The 15,680-nt window shown below is 37.4% G+C and overlaps 1 long non-coding RNA gene across 3 annotated transcripts in view; it reads right to left on the bottom strand.

Moving 5' to 3' along the window:
* Positions 1 to 15,680, bottom strand: part of LOC126291568 (uncharacterized) — a 79,711-nt gene that overhangs the window by 19,264 nt on the left and 44,767 nt on the right. For all 3 annotated transcript variants that reach the window (XR_007551818.1, XR_007551816.1, XR_007551817.1), the window contains one exon: positions 1,783 to 1,896. This is a non-coding gene — a long non-coding RNA (uncharacterized LOC126291568). The remainder of the gene's footprint in view (positions 1 to 1,782; positions 1,897 to 15,680) is intronic.

Genomic DNA, 15,680 nt, shown 5'->3' with positions numbered 1-15,680 from the left:
AGCTATAACTAGAAATTTAGACACAATGTAATAAACAACATACAATACATGAGGTCGTTAATACATATATCAACTGTGAACTGTAAACAAATAATGTATAATATTTTACAATTATTCATTCACAATTGTAAATATTTTGTACCAAAAGTTTCTCTAAATGTTAATATGTAACAACAATTTCACAGTAAGAAAATAAAATAACCCACTGAAGAAGCACAAAAAGTGCTGAAAACATGTCTGGGTAAAACGAAACTGAAAAGATGTCTTGCATAAGAGAGGAATTCCTCAACCTATTTTCATAGCCAGCATGGACATAAGAAGAACTACAGCACCACAAGATGATTAATGATATAAATGTTTGGTCTCCTTGCCCAAAATTTTTCAAAGTGGCTGGTCCTCAAATTGTTAAATTTCAAATTAGAGTCAAATGTTCCGCGATTTAAGAAATTCGTCACACGTAACCCATCTCCCATAAAAGGAAATTTACTTTGAAAGTAACGGTTCTCAAACCACCACTCGCAACACCTTTCCCGTGACCTGTTAAAAATGTAAACAGCTGTGACATCATGCTCATACAAAGCAGTTTGTTGTTATGAAATATTGCACAGTCTTCATCCTAAAGCCTTTGACATGTTTTGTTGTTAGCAGACACTTGTGTGTGCACTTTGTTTTTTGTTGTGAGGGGTGCATTTTCTTGGCAGTTTAAGTTTTATTTTGGTGTTTTTCTCGCAGTTACGTTTTGTTGCTGCAGCATTATTCTGCAGTTGTGAGCTAAACTAAAAATTCTTTGTTAGAGTATTAGTTCTTGCCAGTCAAAATTACAAATATTTAATTGAAAATTAAAACAATGAAAAATTCCTATAATCCTAAGAAATTCCCAGGTTTTTCCCCAGATGGAAAAATTACTGCATTTTTCCTCGATTTCCCGGCTGTCGCAGGACGCATACACCACAGTTATGCTGTACAAGCCAAGTTACTGTAACTTAACCAAGTTACTGAAACATAACCTATCACACGGTATGCCTTGAGACTTCACAAGGTCAATCAATGTTCCCTCCCAATGGACAGGTAGATTGTGATAATCTCTGTTCTATCAGAATGGATAATCCTCACACCTGTTAATGAAAGTGTCTTGCATACTATTTGCTCTAGACCCCAAAACAAAAGCCTCTGTGACTGAAGTCACCTCAAAATGTGGAGCTTTCAAATACCTATTCCACCAATATTTTGTATCAATGTGCAGGTTAAGTCTATAAGGCTCTGAAGCACTACAAAAAGCAATTAAACAGAAAACAAAACATGCCTGATATTGGGCACACTACACTTGGAACTAACATTGCGTGGTGACTGTAAAGGTGGCACATAAATCAAGTATCAATAATTTATGTTACAATAAAAAGCTGTACCGAAGACCCAGACTCACAGAGAATGACTTCTCACAGTTTACAATTAACAGTTCCTTCTGACAGTTCATAAATTTCCAAAACAATAATTTTCACATAGTAACTAAGGAACTAAAACAACTAATTAACAAAAACTGATACTAAAACAGCCCAAAATAAACAAATGAGTTATTTATCCTTCACAATTGACTAATGCCTAGTACAAGGTATTACTTTAGTAATGTTGCCAACCCTCTTACCTCACCATGGAAATTTTGGTCCAAAGTTGGTTATATAAGCAAAACCACACAAGAAGTATAGCTAAAAAGTAACTTTGCCTGTTTTAAGGCCAGTCATTAAATTTACAAATAGGTGACAAAATTACTCAGCAGAAACTAACCTCTACAAAACTGTTGGAGACGTACGGCACTTTAAGATCTTGCTTGCTGAGTGTTTCCTGTTCTACAGCACAAATGTTCACAAAGAACATTATGTGGTTATTTTCCATCCTAAACTGTAAGAGAAGTTCAGAGTATAGACATGGGTTTAGTTACAAACAGAACAGTACAAAACTGTTCCGCAAAATTTACAAAGCAAACAGTGGCAGACAGACACACACATATGAAACAAATTAGAAGCATGTATTTGACAACACTTGCTACAATGACTGCCTTTTATGTATGTATAAAAACAGTTGAAAAAGAACATTTTTTTGTACAAATCATTCTATTGTTGCTCAAAATATGTGTCTATAAAATTTATGCACCTTTGCATTTGTTCGATCCAATTATGGAAACTTTTTTTCCTCTCTGATGTTGATATCTTTGATAATTTGGTTTTGGGAGGATTCAACAGCTTTCTGAGTAGATGGAAATCACTGTCTATGTAATTTTTTACTTACACAAAACAAACAAAAATAACTTTTTAGGTCATAATACAACCAAAGAGATGTAAATCTGATGTTTTTCTCTGTCAAATAATCAACTATTTGACATTTTGAGTCAGATGGTATTTTCGTGCTAAAGAATGAGGCAACATTTTAGGTGGTTTTCCCTATTTTAACTGACAACAAAAAATATTGTTGTATACCATTCAGTGTTAACTTATGTCCTCTATAGAAATGTCAAGGTAGCCCAGTATGACTAGAGAAATAAGTCGTCTCTCTCTCTCGGAAGTGCTTCACCAAGAAACTACTTTTGTTACTTTTATTAGGACACACTTGATTGCTGCATACTTTCCAGCTCATACAAATATGATGGCTGACTAAAAAGTTCTCAGCCTCACCCAGAGATCACAGCACTACTTGCTTGATATTTTCCCCCTTATGTTGGTACACGTTACAGACACCATGTAACATTGCAAGTTGACTGTAGGCGGTCATTTGAAGTAGTTGTGGTGTGTGTGGTGTTGAAAATGGAAAAAATTGAAAATTGTACAGTGATTAACTTATTCTTAAAAGAAGGAGTAACACTGACCAAAATTCATTTGTGGCTTGTAAATATGCATAACGGCTCTGTACCTTCAATTTCCACTGTGAAGAAATGGACTACAGTTTGAACACGGCCTTCAAAGTGTCCAAGATAATTCACAAAGAAGATGTCCAAGAACTGCAAATGCACCAGAAATCAATGACAAAGTCCATGGTATGATTTTGGAAGACCGGCGTATAAAGACGAGTGAAATTGCTAATGCTCTAAGGATATCAAAGAAATGTGATGGTCACATTTTCCACTAGGAACTGAATATGAGAAACCTTTATGCAAGATGGGTGCCACGTATGCTCACTGGGGATCAAAATTGCATTCACATTACACTTTCCGAAAAGTGCTTGGTGCGTTTTAAGAAAAACAGAAGTGACTTTTTGTGTTGACAGTCATGACAGTGGATGAAAAATGGCTTTACCACTACACACCCAAATCCAAACAGCAGACTATACAGTGAATGCAAGCTACAAAGATGGCAAGGACACAGGCATCGGAGGGAAAGATCATAGTGCTGGTGTTCTAGAATGCAAAAGGAATTTTATTGATTGTCTGTCTTGAAAAAGGTAAAACCATAAGTGGAGAATACTGCTCTCAACTTCTCACAATATTGGATGCAAGCAGTTGTGAAAACAAACAGCCTAAAGAAGAAAAAAAATCATCTTCCATCAGGACAACGCACCTGCCCACGAAAGGGTCTTGCCAATGGGGAAATTGCAGGATTTGTTCTATCAAGTGCTGGAACATCCACCATATTTCCCAGATTTGGCTACCTCAAACTTTCATCTGTTCTCAAAACTGAAGACATTCCTCACTGGTCAGGGCTTTCTATCCAATGGAGAAGCCACTGTGGCTTTATCATGGATACTTTGCAGCACTCTGCAAGAACACCACAGAGAGGGGATAACAGCAATCTAACAATGCTGGATGAAATATACTCTTTGATAGCATAAACTGTCATATTCACTATCAGGCTCAGAACTTTTCAGACGGGCCTTGTATAAGTGAGATGAGCCTCCTGCTACAGGGTTGCTTATGAATTTTTCCTTTCCCAAGTCAAAATTTTTGAGCTATTTATTTCACTAACTAACGCGAGTCTCATTTTTAAGCTTCGATCGTATTGCGCAACACCCACAGGGAACAGATATTTTTTCTGAAAGCAATCGATTACAAAAAGTTGAACAAAGCAATTTGAGGTATCATTGTAGACTTAGGCTTTTATGCAAGTCTTTAAAGAAAATTCAACAAAAACTTTTACACTTTTTGTCTACAAAATTTTGTTAAACATTCACTGTAAACAAAGTAATCAGGCAAATTCAAAGCTTCCATTGTTTCAACTATAAAAATGAGAAGTTTTAAACCATAGTCATGTCACATCTCAACAGCACTACATAGTGGTGATTTGCAAAAACTTAAAAAGGAGACGAATTTGTTCTGCAAATGGTAAAGGAATGAGTCAGTGACAGACACTTTGCCAGAGTTCACTTCTGTGTTAACTTCCCCATACTCTCGAATTTACCTCTACAGCACTCTAAAACTTCCTTCCCAGACCTGCGGTGAGCTGAAACTGGATTTGTGGTACACGTCATGTGGGTACATGACTTCTCACCCCTAGATGAGTTCAATCCACTTGATTATTGTTGTTTCCATTTCTTAACTGGACTGAAATACAAGCAATAATCAGTTCACACGCACAATGTATGTGAATGGTACAGTAATAGATGAAAAATACACAGCTAATGTTAAAACTCAATCTATTATTATTTCTGAAAATACTATGTACATCTACATTTATACTCAGAAAGCTATCTTGCACTGTGTGGCATAGTGTTCACAGTGCACAGAAAGAACTGCTGTCAGCCAGAATGAAATTTCACTCTCCAGAGCGGAGTGTGTGCCGATTTGAAACTTCCTCGCAGATTAAAACTGACTACTGGACCAGAACTTGCATCTGTGGCCTTTACTTTTCACAGGAAAGTCCTCTACCGTTTGAGGTATCCACCAGCAAGTTTCGACGGTGCACACTCTGCTGCAGAGGAATTTTTTTTTAAACAATCCCCTAGACTGTGGCTGAGCCATTTCTCCACAACATTCTTTCTTCCAGCAGTGCTCATCTTGCATGGTATGGAGTGCAACTTCTGTGAAGTATGGAAGGTGCGAGAAGCAGTAGTGGTGGAAGTAAAGCTATAAGGTCACATTGTGACTCAGGCTTGGATATCTCTGTCGGTAGTTAACATGCGTGTGCGCACGTGCCCGCACACACACACACACACACACACACACACACACATACATACTCTCTCTCTCTCTCTCTCTCTCTCTCTCTCTCTCTCTCTCTCTTTCTTCCTACATACTGCTCCATTTCCATGTTGTCAACAAACAGCCTTCTGAAATTTTTAGACAATTATTCACTAGACTGATTACATATGTTAACAGTGTTGGTGCTACAATTCTTGCTTGTGGATGCTTGAAGCAACTTCTCCAGCTACTTCCCTCTGATGAGCACAGCATATTGATCTGTGATTGTTATGCAATCTACAATCTGAAAAAAATGCTGGTCTAATACTCCACAAACTTTACTGTGTTTGTAGTAACACAACAAACACTTTCCATTATAATGGGTAAACATGATCTTCTAGAGCAGCAACACTTTGACACAACTCTGTATGGTCATTTCAGAAATTTCACACTACACTTGTCAGGAATACCTTTACAAATCACCATTAGAGGGAATCTTTTTAGATTTAGCAACACTTTAAGGATAACAAAAGTATCTAAAAAAAAAACATCAGTTGGTCACAAACCCGAATTGTATTTTATTGCAGGTCTAGATTTCGGCTATTGAAAAGATAAACACACACACACACACACACACACACACACACACACACACACACACACACACACACACACACCACACTCTGCTAAAAAATTCATGAAAATATACACGAATCAGTAATTGAAAAATTTAAACTAAAACCACATTGCACAATAGTAGTGATAATGTATTAGGTACCAAATGATTGAAATGGAGTCACACCATACTCAACAAGCTTGTGACAACGCATTGCTACATGACTTTAACATGTACACAGCCAGATTCTAATTAAGGCTTTTGAAATGTATGAGTACCACAAGAGTCTTAGGATCAGGTCTGCTAATATCATCTAGCACATCATATTCAATAAACTATGCATTGCAAAGAAAGTCACACCCAGGTACATACGAGCCAGGTTTCACAGCAGGTTAAGGACTGAAAAAGTGCTAAAGTGTACACGAAAATGTGAGGTTGTGATTATGAGAAGTGAAATAAGGGAGTTGTTCATCAAAAGAGAAAAAAAAAATGTTATGAGTGGTATAGATAACATTTTGAGATAGCAGAGCTTTTAGCTTCTTTAATGTTAGCAGAGCTTTTAACTTTTTTAATGTTTCCTTTTTAATCTTCTCTTCTTCTTCTTCTTCTTCTTCTTCTCTCTCTTTTTATATACGGACAATCTTAACAAAGTAGCTAGTGAAACAACACTAAGACATGATAGTAAAATTTGAAAGTTGATGGGGCCCTCTGTGGGTTGTAATACAGGTAGTGAACAGAAATTTAGTGTAAATCTGACAAACATTAGCTTCAGTGCACAGGGAAAAGTGATTTTAAGCAAAGTTTTGAAATATAATTAGAATACTAAAATTAATGGTACAGTCATAAAAGCTACTATTGTGAAGTATGCAATTGACACTCAAAAGTCTTCAAAGATTGAACAAAGTAGGACTGTAGTAGCATTGTTAATAGTGAATGTATTAGATCCTCTAATAATAATTGTAATGAAAAGGCGATAGTCGACAGGATCGATAACAAACTTCATGATGAAGAGACCATCATTATGAAAGCTGTCAAAGGAAACTCAGTGATTATAGAGGGAAAATCTGAATATATAACTAACTTTTGGGGAACATAAGACTATAAGAATTGATAGGGACATAACCTCCGTAGCACAGAAAAAACTAAGTGAAAGCTAAATTTATATATAGAGAACTATTTCCACCTAGACAAACACAGCATTAATCCTTGCACACCTACACTTGGTGCACAAGTCCATCAGTAGATTCTCAATTTTTAAGAAACATTTTTGCTACAATAGACAATATTTAGCCAAAAATAGCTGCGATTTGCCCAATAACATTCGTAACATAAAAATATCAGCGCCATGAAATTGTGTCCTTAGACACAAATATACCAGTTAACAGCACCATTGAAATTATTAGGAAGAATCTAGGTGATCAGAATAAGCTCTCTAAAAATGAAGTAAATAAGTTTCATTGATTTCTTGTCACCAATTCTGAAGTGTAACTGTTTTAAACTTAGTAATGAAAAATACCTCCAAAACGATTCCATTTCTGGTCTGCTGGACGATATTTTTAGCAACTTCCTTGAAAACATGATTTCCATTTAAAATCTAAGTTTAACAGAAAATATAGTAAACTACTTCAGATATGTTGATGATACACTTTGTCTGTTACATATAATAATGATGTTATTGATGTATTCATAACTGACTTCAATGATTTACACGATAAAATCAAGTTTACATGTGAAGCAGAAATCAACTGTTCTGTTAATTTATTTAGATTGTAAAATATCAAACAATTAGAGTCAACATACAAACACTTTTTTTTTCAATTTTGCTATCAAATGGCTATTCAGGCTCCCACTCTCACAAGCTGAGCAAGACGAGAAATAGAGATAGAAACTGTTAAATACACTGCCAATGCAAATGATTATCCATTACATTATGTAAATAAAACTGCAGCTAATTGCCAACAAGATGTAAAACCTGGTATTAGTAATAAACTGGAGGACAACAAAAACAAATAAATTTGAAACTTCCTGGCAGATTAAAACTGTGTCTCGCACTGAGATTCGAACTCGGGAGCTCTGCCTTTCGCGGGCAAGCGCTCTACCATCTGAGCTACCCAAGCATGACTCACGCCCTGTCCTCACAACTTTGCTTCTGCCAGTACCTCGTCACCTACCTTCCAAACTTTACAGAAGCTCTCCTGCGAACCTTGCAGAACTAGCACTCCTGAAAGAAAGGATATTGCAGAGACATGGCTTAGCCACAGCCTGGGGGTGTTTCCAGAATGAGATTTTCACTCAGCAGCGGAGTGTGCGCTGATATGAATCTTCCTGGCAGATTAAAACAGTGTGTCAGACTGAGTTTGGAAGGTAGGAGGAGAGGTACTGGCAGAAGTAAAGCTGTGAGGATGGGGCGTGAGTCGTGCTTGGGTAGCTCAGTTGGTAGAGCACTTGCTCATGAAAGGCAAAGGTCCCGAGTTCGAGTCTCGGTCCGACATCTGCCAGGAAGTATCATTTCAGCGCACACTCCGCTGCAGAGTGAAAATCTCATTCTGGATAAATAAATTTATTCGCCATATCACAGAAAAATTAGTTCAAGAGTAGCATCAGTTTTTAGGAAACCTAAAATATGGTTGCATTCTCAACTATAAATAATCCTGGGCATTTTTTAACTAACAGTATTGACAGAAGAAGTTTTTATCACAAATCAGGTGTGAATAAAATTAAATGTACAGACACTTATTCCTGTTACGGGGGTCAGAAAGCAAGAAGACTTGAAATTAGGCTTGATGAATACATGGCCTTGGATAGGTGAGATATAGTTGAAAAATCTAGCTTTGCTGCCCACATGGTGTTCCGTCCTTGCTGTAACAAAGCTGAAATGTGCGAATGTATACACCTCCTGGAACACACTGAGATTTTTTTGCCATGGGAGGCCATCTCAACAAGCAGGTGGTGAAGAGAAGCAACGATTTTTTGGGAGCTTTTTGATGGCCACCTACTTGTAGGCAGAAGGCATTATGATCTGTAACATAGCAGGTGGATCCTTTCCACCAGGTATGTTTCTCCCCTGCCCTCCCCCCTATTGTTTTGCAAATATCTTCAATATTATAATTTATATGACGTGCACAGTGCCTACAATCTTGAATATTAACTCAGGGCTTAGCCAACTTAACTTTAGTATCTGTTAGTTTTTGTTATTTAGAATCCATAAGTGTAATTAGTTTACCTAACATGCTAATTATGAAACATCAGTAAATTTCTTTATCACTGTTCACTTTTAAACATACACCTGATTACTGACTTCCTGGTAAAGTAGATGAAAAAGACATATAAATAAGCAAAGTAGTTTCACAACCAATGGTGAAAACATGTTAGCAACTCTTGTACTCATTTAGTTTCAGAGTGATTAGATTTCTTACCAAAAACATTGTTAGCAAAGTAAAATCGCATATATAGGTAAAACAGTCAGCGTAATTTAACAGAAATTATCATTACATCTGGAAGTTCATATTCAAATGAATCTTCTTCCACTCTTCAGTTACACGGAAATGTAAATCTTTAATTATAATGTATGAGAATCCAGTAAACAACAATAGATCAGGTAAGGTCTAATTACTGTAAATCTACATTAGAAGCTTGTAGGAAGCCATTTTAGATCAATCTGCGATGAGTTTAATAGGATTAGGACCTATTCCCTCTGATAAGATGAAATGTACCACATTTGAAGTTTCATCTGCAAATCACAAGTCGGAAAATGCATTGGGATTTACCTAAATTTCATTTCCGAGACTTCATTCCACAATTAATTGACTGTTTTTAATGCTCAACTATGAACTTGTAATTATTTTTGTGAACTGTGTTAATCTTCTAATAATAGATAATGCTAATTCATACAGTAGGATAAGAATATCAACAGTATTACTTCCCAGAGTTACTTGCTGTGAACATCATTTTCATATCGATATGATAGTTAGACTTCAAGGACAGTGATTTTAGAACTTAATTCAATGACTGTGTTCACTGTGTACATTTACTGCATGTGAACTTTTGCGAATAGTTCCATTGGTAATAGGTTACTGCACTCTTAACAATTGGACATAAGTTGAATGCAGTACATTGCTATCCAGTTACCTGTACTGTTAATTAAAATACACGAAACTCAATCTGGACATAAACAGCAGTTCATTCAACATCTCAGAACAAATAAAATGTCTGAACTGAAAATCTGGTGCAGTCTAAATTATTGACAATAGCTTACTTTCAACCACCAACTTTTCTGCCAGATTCGATTGATGGGCAGCTACTGATGGCATACTTGTACAGGTAATGCCTCTGCTACAGACTCAGGGTAGGTGTAGCATGCCTAACAATTATCCTTTTTCTACAACGCCTAGGAATTCACCAAGTGAGAACAAAATTTATTACTACTTGATGGGGTTGCCTATTTTATAATTTTTTGTGTGTTATGTTTTTAATGCCAATTTCATCCAATACATTTTGAGTTAACCTCTTACTAGTTCACTAGGCACTATGTGTAAATCCAGGATCGATACAAGTTTCCACAAGAGAAATTTCCTGATTTCCAGACAAGTTTTATCATTTTTCCCTGAAAATTTTGAGATCTCAAGGTTGAGTAAAGATGTAGGTTGACAAAAAAAAAATGTAAGGAGTTCTGTATTTCTAAATGTGAGCAAACATCTTAACAACTAACATCAAAATCTTTTGTAATGCACTGTTTTTAGATGGAGAAAGCAAGCCAAATGGTATGTGTGTTTCATTAACACTACTAATGTTATTTTATTTTAATATAACGAAACACATTTGATGACAAAAACATGCATTTCCTTGGAGTCACAAGTCGGATTTAAAATATCTTCACTGATATCAGAAATAACCTCAGAAAAAGTAGGTCTCCTGAAAGAACTGTATAAGGTGGGGAAGAGTTGTGTAAACCAACACTACAGGTGACAACCAATAAAATATTGATTCTGCTACATTCATTATTGTCAGTTATTACCCACTGTGTTATTTCTATTATTAGAGAAATTGTGTGTCTGCCTGCTTAGCTGAGTGGTAACATGTTTGTCTATCACACAGCCGGCCCGAGTTCTATTTCCAGCCAGGTTGGAGATTTTCTCTGCTCGTAGACTGGGTGTTGTGCTGTTATCACCATTTCATGATCACTGACACTTAAGTTGCCTAATATGGCATCGCCTGAACGAAGACTTGAAACCTGGCAGCTGAACTTCCCCAAAAGGGGCCTCCTGACCATCAATGCTACACAATCATCTCATTTTACAGGTATTGAGTGATTTTTCTTTCAAAAAATATATGAGTACGTATGAGCCACACACAGGTATGCAGAAAAGACAGTCACAATGCTCACAACTAAATTTTCAGCCACAGCCTTTGCCAGAAAATGAGAGCATACACATTTTTACATAACTGCTCAGACACGACTCGTGCGCACATGACTGCCATCTCTGGCCACTGCGTCAACAGTTTCTGAGAATCAGATCCAAACAAACCACTCCCTGCCTCTCGTTAGCAGCTACTAGATTAGCAGCAAGATGTGGTGGTAGCACTGACTGCAAGCTGAGGGTAGTGGTAGGAAGGGAAGAAGCAGTAAAAATGAGGGAGTAGGGAAGCAGCGCACATACTCAGCTGCACCCAGCTTGCGATGAAGCATGACATCTTAGTAAAAAAACCATTTCACCTACTGAGACAAAAACGAGATTCTTCCAGTTCCACAGTTCCAGTCCCCCCCCCCCTTCAAATTTCTCTCACAAGTTTGAAAGTCCCCGATTTTCAGAACTTGTGGCAACCCTGAAATATTTTCTTTTCTAAAATTAAGGCACTACAGTTCAAATGACATTATTACGTAAATTAATGTAGATACATTATTTTAATAGATGGTATTACGTTAATTAATGTAGGTACAATACTTTAATAGATGGCACTGTAATGATAATCAGGGAGTGTACTGGTTACTCTAAGCTTTAATCAAGGTATAACATTCATGAAAAAAAATTTACAGTATTTTCAATCATTTTCCGCATTTATTCAGTGAATTAATTTTTTTCCTCTAATTCAATGTTATCTGTAATATTTTAACATGTAACTTGGTTTATATAAAAAATACCAAAAATTTTTAATTGTAGTATAGGTTACTTGGTTTCCAGTTTTTAAATTTCTATATCGATTTTATGTACAAACTGAACTGGTAATTCTGTGTCGATATTAGTGGTATAGAGGCAACTGCTCCCCCTGAATGGCATAAGCTGTGGCTGCTTGCACTGCTCTGTAAACAACAGTTTCATTTAGTATCTGGCTATGTACATGTTAAAATCATATACCACCATATGTTGTCACATGCTTGTTGTGTCTACAGATCTCGGTTTAAATGGTATGTTACCAAATATGTTGCACAGTACTTCACAATGAGGTTTCATTTTACATTTTTCGATCACTGATTTCTGTATGTTTTCTTCTATTTTTTTAGCACTGACAGTACCTATTCGATAGCTGAAACCTAGATCTGCAATAAATACACATTGCATTTGTGACTGATTGTTGGATTCCCTTTCCTCGTTTGAAATGTATCACAGTCACTGCAAACAACTGTTCTAATGGAATCAAACTTGGACAACACAAGTAATTTCATGATATATGTATCAGCAGCACAAAATTATATCCTGTCTTCCTCTTTGTTTGAGATACCACCAAACTCAATCTCCAGTGTAACAAATTACTGCCAGTAACACTGCTGTCTATTCCATTTGAGTGACGATGGGTAAATATCAAAATTTTCAATATTTTAAAATATTTGTTACATTTATGTTTCAACACATTTTCCTTTGTTTTACATGGAGTTGATAAGAATTGTGACAAGGCAGAGCATCACATTCATTTGAGTTGAACCCTTGCCAGGCCAAAATCCAGCAACCACAAAAAATTGGGGCCACTTCTTGAGATATCCAGTGTTTCTACTTCGACTGACACAAGAGTAATATTGTGTTTATTAAATAACAAGATTTTCACCAGGAAACTGTCTGTGTTATGATATTCAGTTTATGTGACTACTGATTTTAACCTGCACCCAATGGTCCCACAGTGGTATTGGAAAACCATTCAAACATGCCAGCTGGCCAAAATGGATAGTGGAATAAATTTAATATTGTACTATAGACAGTCAGGCAGCAAACATTTAGTTGTTTCATATACCCCATGTTCTGTATTGTAAAAAGGAAATGGAAAAAAAAATTGTTCACTGTTAACAAGCTTTGTAATGTGATGCAAGAAAATGTTAGTCCTTTGTGTCAGACAAAAAACACAAAATCACTCACTGTACTGCAGAAAATGGTGAAGTAAGCAATTGTTTGTAATATAAATTTATAAACTATGATTAAATTTGAGTCATTTGAGGAAAAATATTTTAGCACTGAGTGGTCTTATTTTCTCAATAAAATTCTTCATTTCACAAAATGAAAAATGTATGAAAATTGAAATGAAGGAAAATGAGAGACAGAGTTGAATTTTGATGCAGGGAATATGTTATAAGCTTTACAGTAGAAATAAATGGCAACTGTTTCGACTCGTAAAGATTACAACTTTTTAGTAGTTCTTCCATACCAAATAACATGAATGAACCTGCTATTCTAAAAAAGAAAAAGAGCAAAAGAAACTAAAAAAGAGCAAAAGAAACCATTATACATTCAAGACAATTTGTTTTAGAGACAAATCCCTTGTTTTTGATGTCCAGCAGCTTGTACACTCATGTTCAGAAAAAATGGAACATCCTGAATGACTAGAGATAGGACATTTATATTCACAGGACATGGAAATTAGTATGTTCTGTAGAAATGATTGGCTTTCTAGTCTCCTTGGTTCAGCACATGTCCTGTTGCCTAGAAGGCACAGGGTCCACCATGGGCCCTGATCACTTGTTCCACACATAATGGCATCAATGTACATAAGGTGCAAATGGCATCCTGTGGTGTAGCCATCCACACTGCATTCCCTGGCTACAAGTGTGGTGGGCACTGGGTCACAGCGCTGCACCTGCCGCTTTGCCATATTCCTCAAATTTTCAATTGCCGACAAGTCTGGTGATCTGGTGGGCCAGGGCAAAAGGCTCAAGTACTGTGACATCAAGAAAGCACATGTTCGTGCAGCAACATGTGGTCATACATCGTCTTACTGAAAAATTGTGTCTGGGGCGTCATGCAGGAAGGGTACGGTTGCAGGTCACAAGGGGTTGCACTGGTCACAGTGCCATGGACATGCACCAACTGTGATATCCAGTTGTGCCCAACAGCACCTCACCCCATAAGACCTCGAGTTGGCGCCGCATGTCCTTTGCAAATGCAGTCTCTGTGATGCTACTCCCCATCTGTGGTGAACCAAATTGCGGCCGTCATTTTCAAATAAACTGAACATGGATTTGTCCAGAAATACTATCTGATACCATTCCTGACCGCAGGGACGCTATTCCATTCACCACTGCCACCTAGAATGTTTCTGCACATTCATCAAAGGTGGGCAAAGAAGTGGATGACGTGCACGTAACCCATGCTGCAACAGACAGCGGCGGACTGTCATACCGATAGTGTACGATGTGTTACACTGATCCACTGTTGTGCCAGAGCCAAGGAAGGCACGGATCTGTCCTACAATGCCATTCGATTGAAATGTCGATCTTGACTGGTGGTGGTCTGGATGGTGGGACCTGACCCATCTCATCGTGTTGTGCAGCCTTCCGTGAACCATTCTGAGCACACCCATTGCACTGCCGAAATGTTTCGTCCCACACAAGCAGTATCACATTATCTCATGCTGATAATGCACCCTCTTTCAATCTCACTGAATTGACGATATGTTTGTGCATACTTTTGCGAGACATCCTGGGCGTATGTTCGAGTCACATCGATCCAATCATCAGCTTCACTTTATTGGAAAAATGGGAGTCACAGGCACATTTTAGTAGTATGTGGTGTTGTGCCATGATATCGATGTTGACCTGGAACCCACGGGCCGGCATGGTTCAAATTCTATCATTTCTGCAGAACATACTAATGTAAAAGTCCTGTTAATATTAACATCCTATCTCTTAGTCATTCTGTTTTTTCTGAACATGAGTGTACCAATGAAGTCCAATGCACACACATTCATTGAAACTTCAGAAAACATTCTTCTTCTTCTTCTTCTTCTTCTTCTTCTTCTTCTTCCTCCTCCTAACATCTTCCTGTTGGGGCAGGATATGCTTTTTGAGATGAAGCATGCCATTTGTTCTGATCTAATGCTTTCTGTGGATTTAAGCATCTTAATCTAATATCCGAATTTACAGTGCCAGCCACCATAATTTAGGATTCCATGCTGTCTCTTGCCTTCAACAGTGAGCCGATGGGCTGAGATGATGACTGAGCTGGGTGGATCATGTGCAGTGTGCCCATACAAACTCAATCTTCATTCCTGCATCTTCACACTGATTGGAACCACTCCAGCTAGATGTCAAATCACCATATTGTTTATACAGTTGGGCACAGAAATGCCTAATGACCTTTTCGGCATCCGCATTTCCGCGACGTGTAATAAGTGCTCAGCACTTCTAAGTGTGGGCAAACACTTGGTACCACATAATACAACTGGCCTCACCATCAAGTGGTATATCATTGATTTTAGGTGGGTACGTATCTTCTTATCATAAACACCACCAGTGATGTCTCCGAATCACTTCCAGGTCACTACAGTTCTTGCTCACCAGTCCTCCTCCACATCGTCGTAACACTGTTGTCGAGAATATTGGCATCAAAACATCTACGTCAGTGAGAGGAGCTCAATTACTTTTTACAGTTCCCAGACATGGAATCATTCCAAGGTACTCAGTCTTGTTGCTGTTCAAATAAAGGTCCAATCTTTACAGATGATCCCGCCCCATTTGGACTCGAGTTTTGAGACCTTTCCTGG

This window comes from Schistocerca gregaria, chromosome 9, assembly GCF_023897955.1.
Source record: "Schistocerca gregaria isolate iqSchGreg1 chromosome 9, iqSchGreg1.2, whole genome shotgun sequence".
Lineage (NCBI taxonomy): Eukaryota > Metazoa > Arthropoda > Insecta > Orthoptera > Acrididae > Schistocerca > Schistocerca gregaria.
The sequence above is the reverse complement of the archived record's forward strand: the minus strand, read 5'-3'. Positions and strand labels throughout refer to the sequence as shown.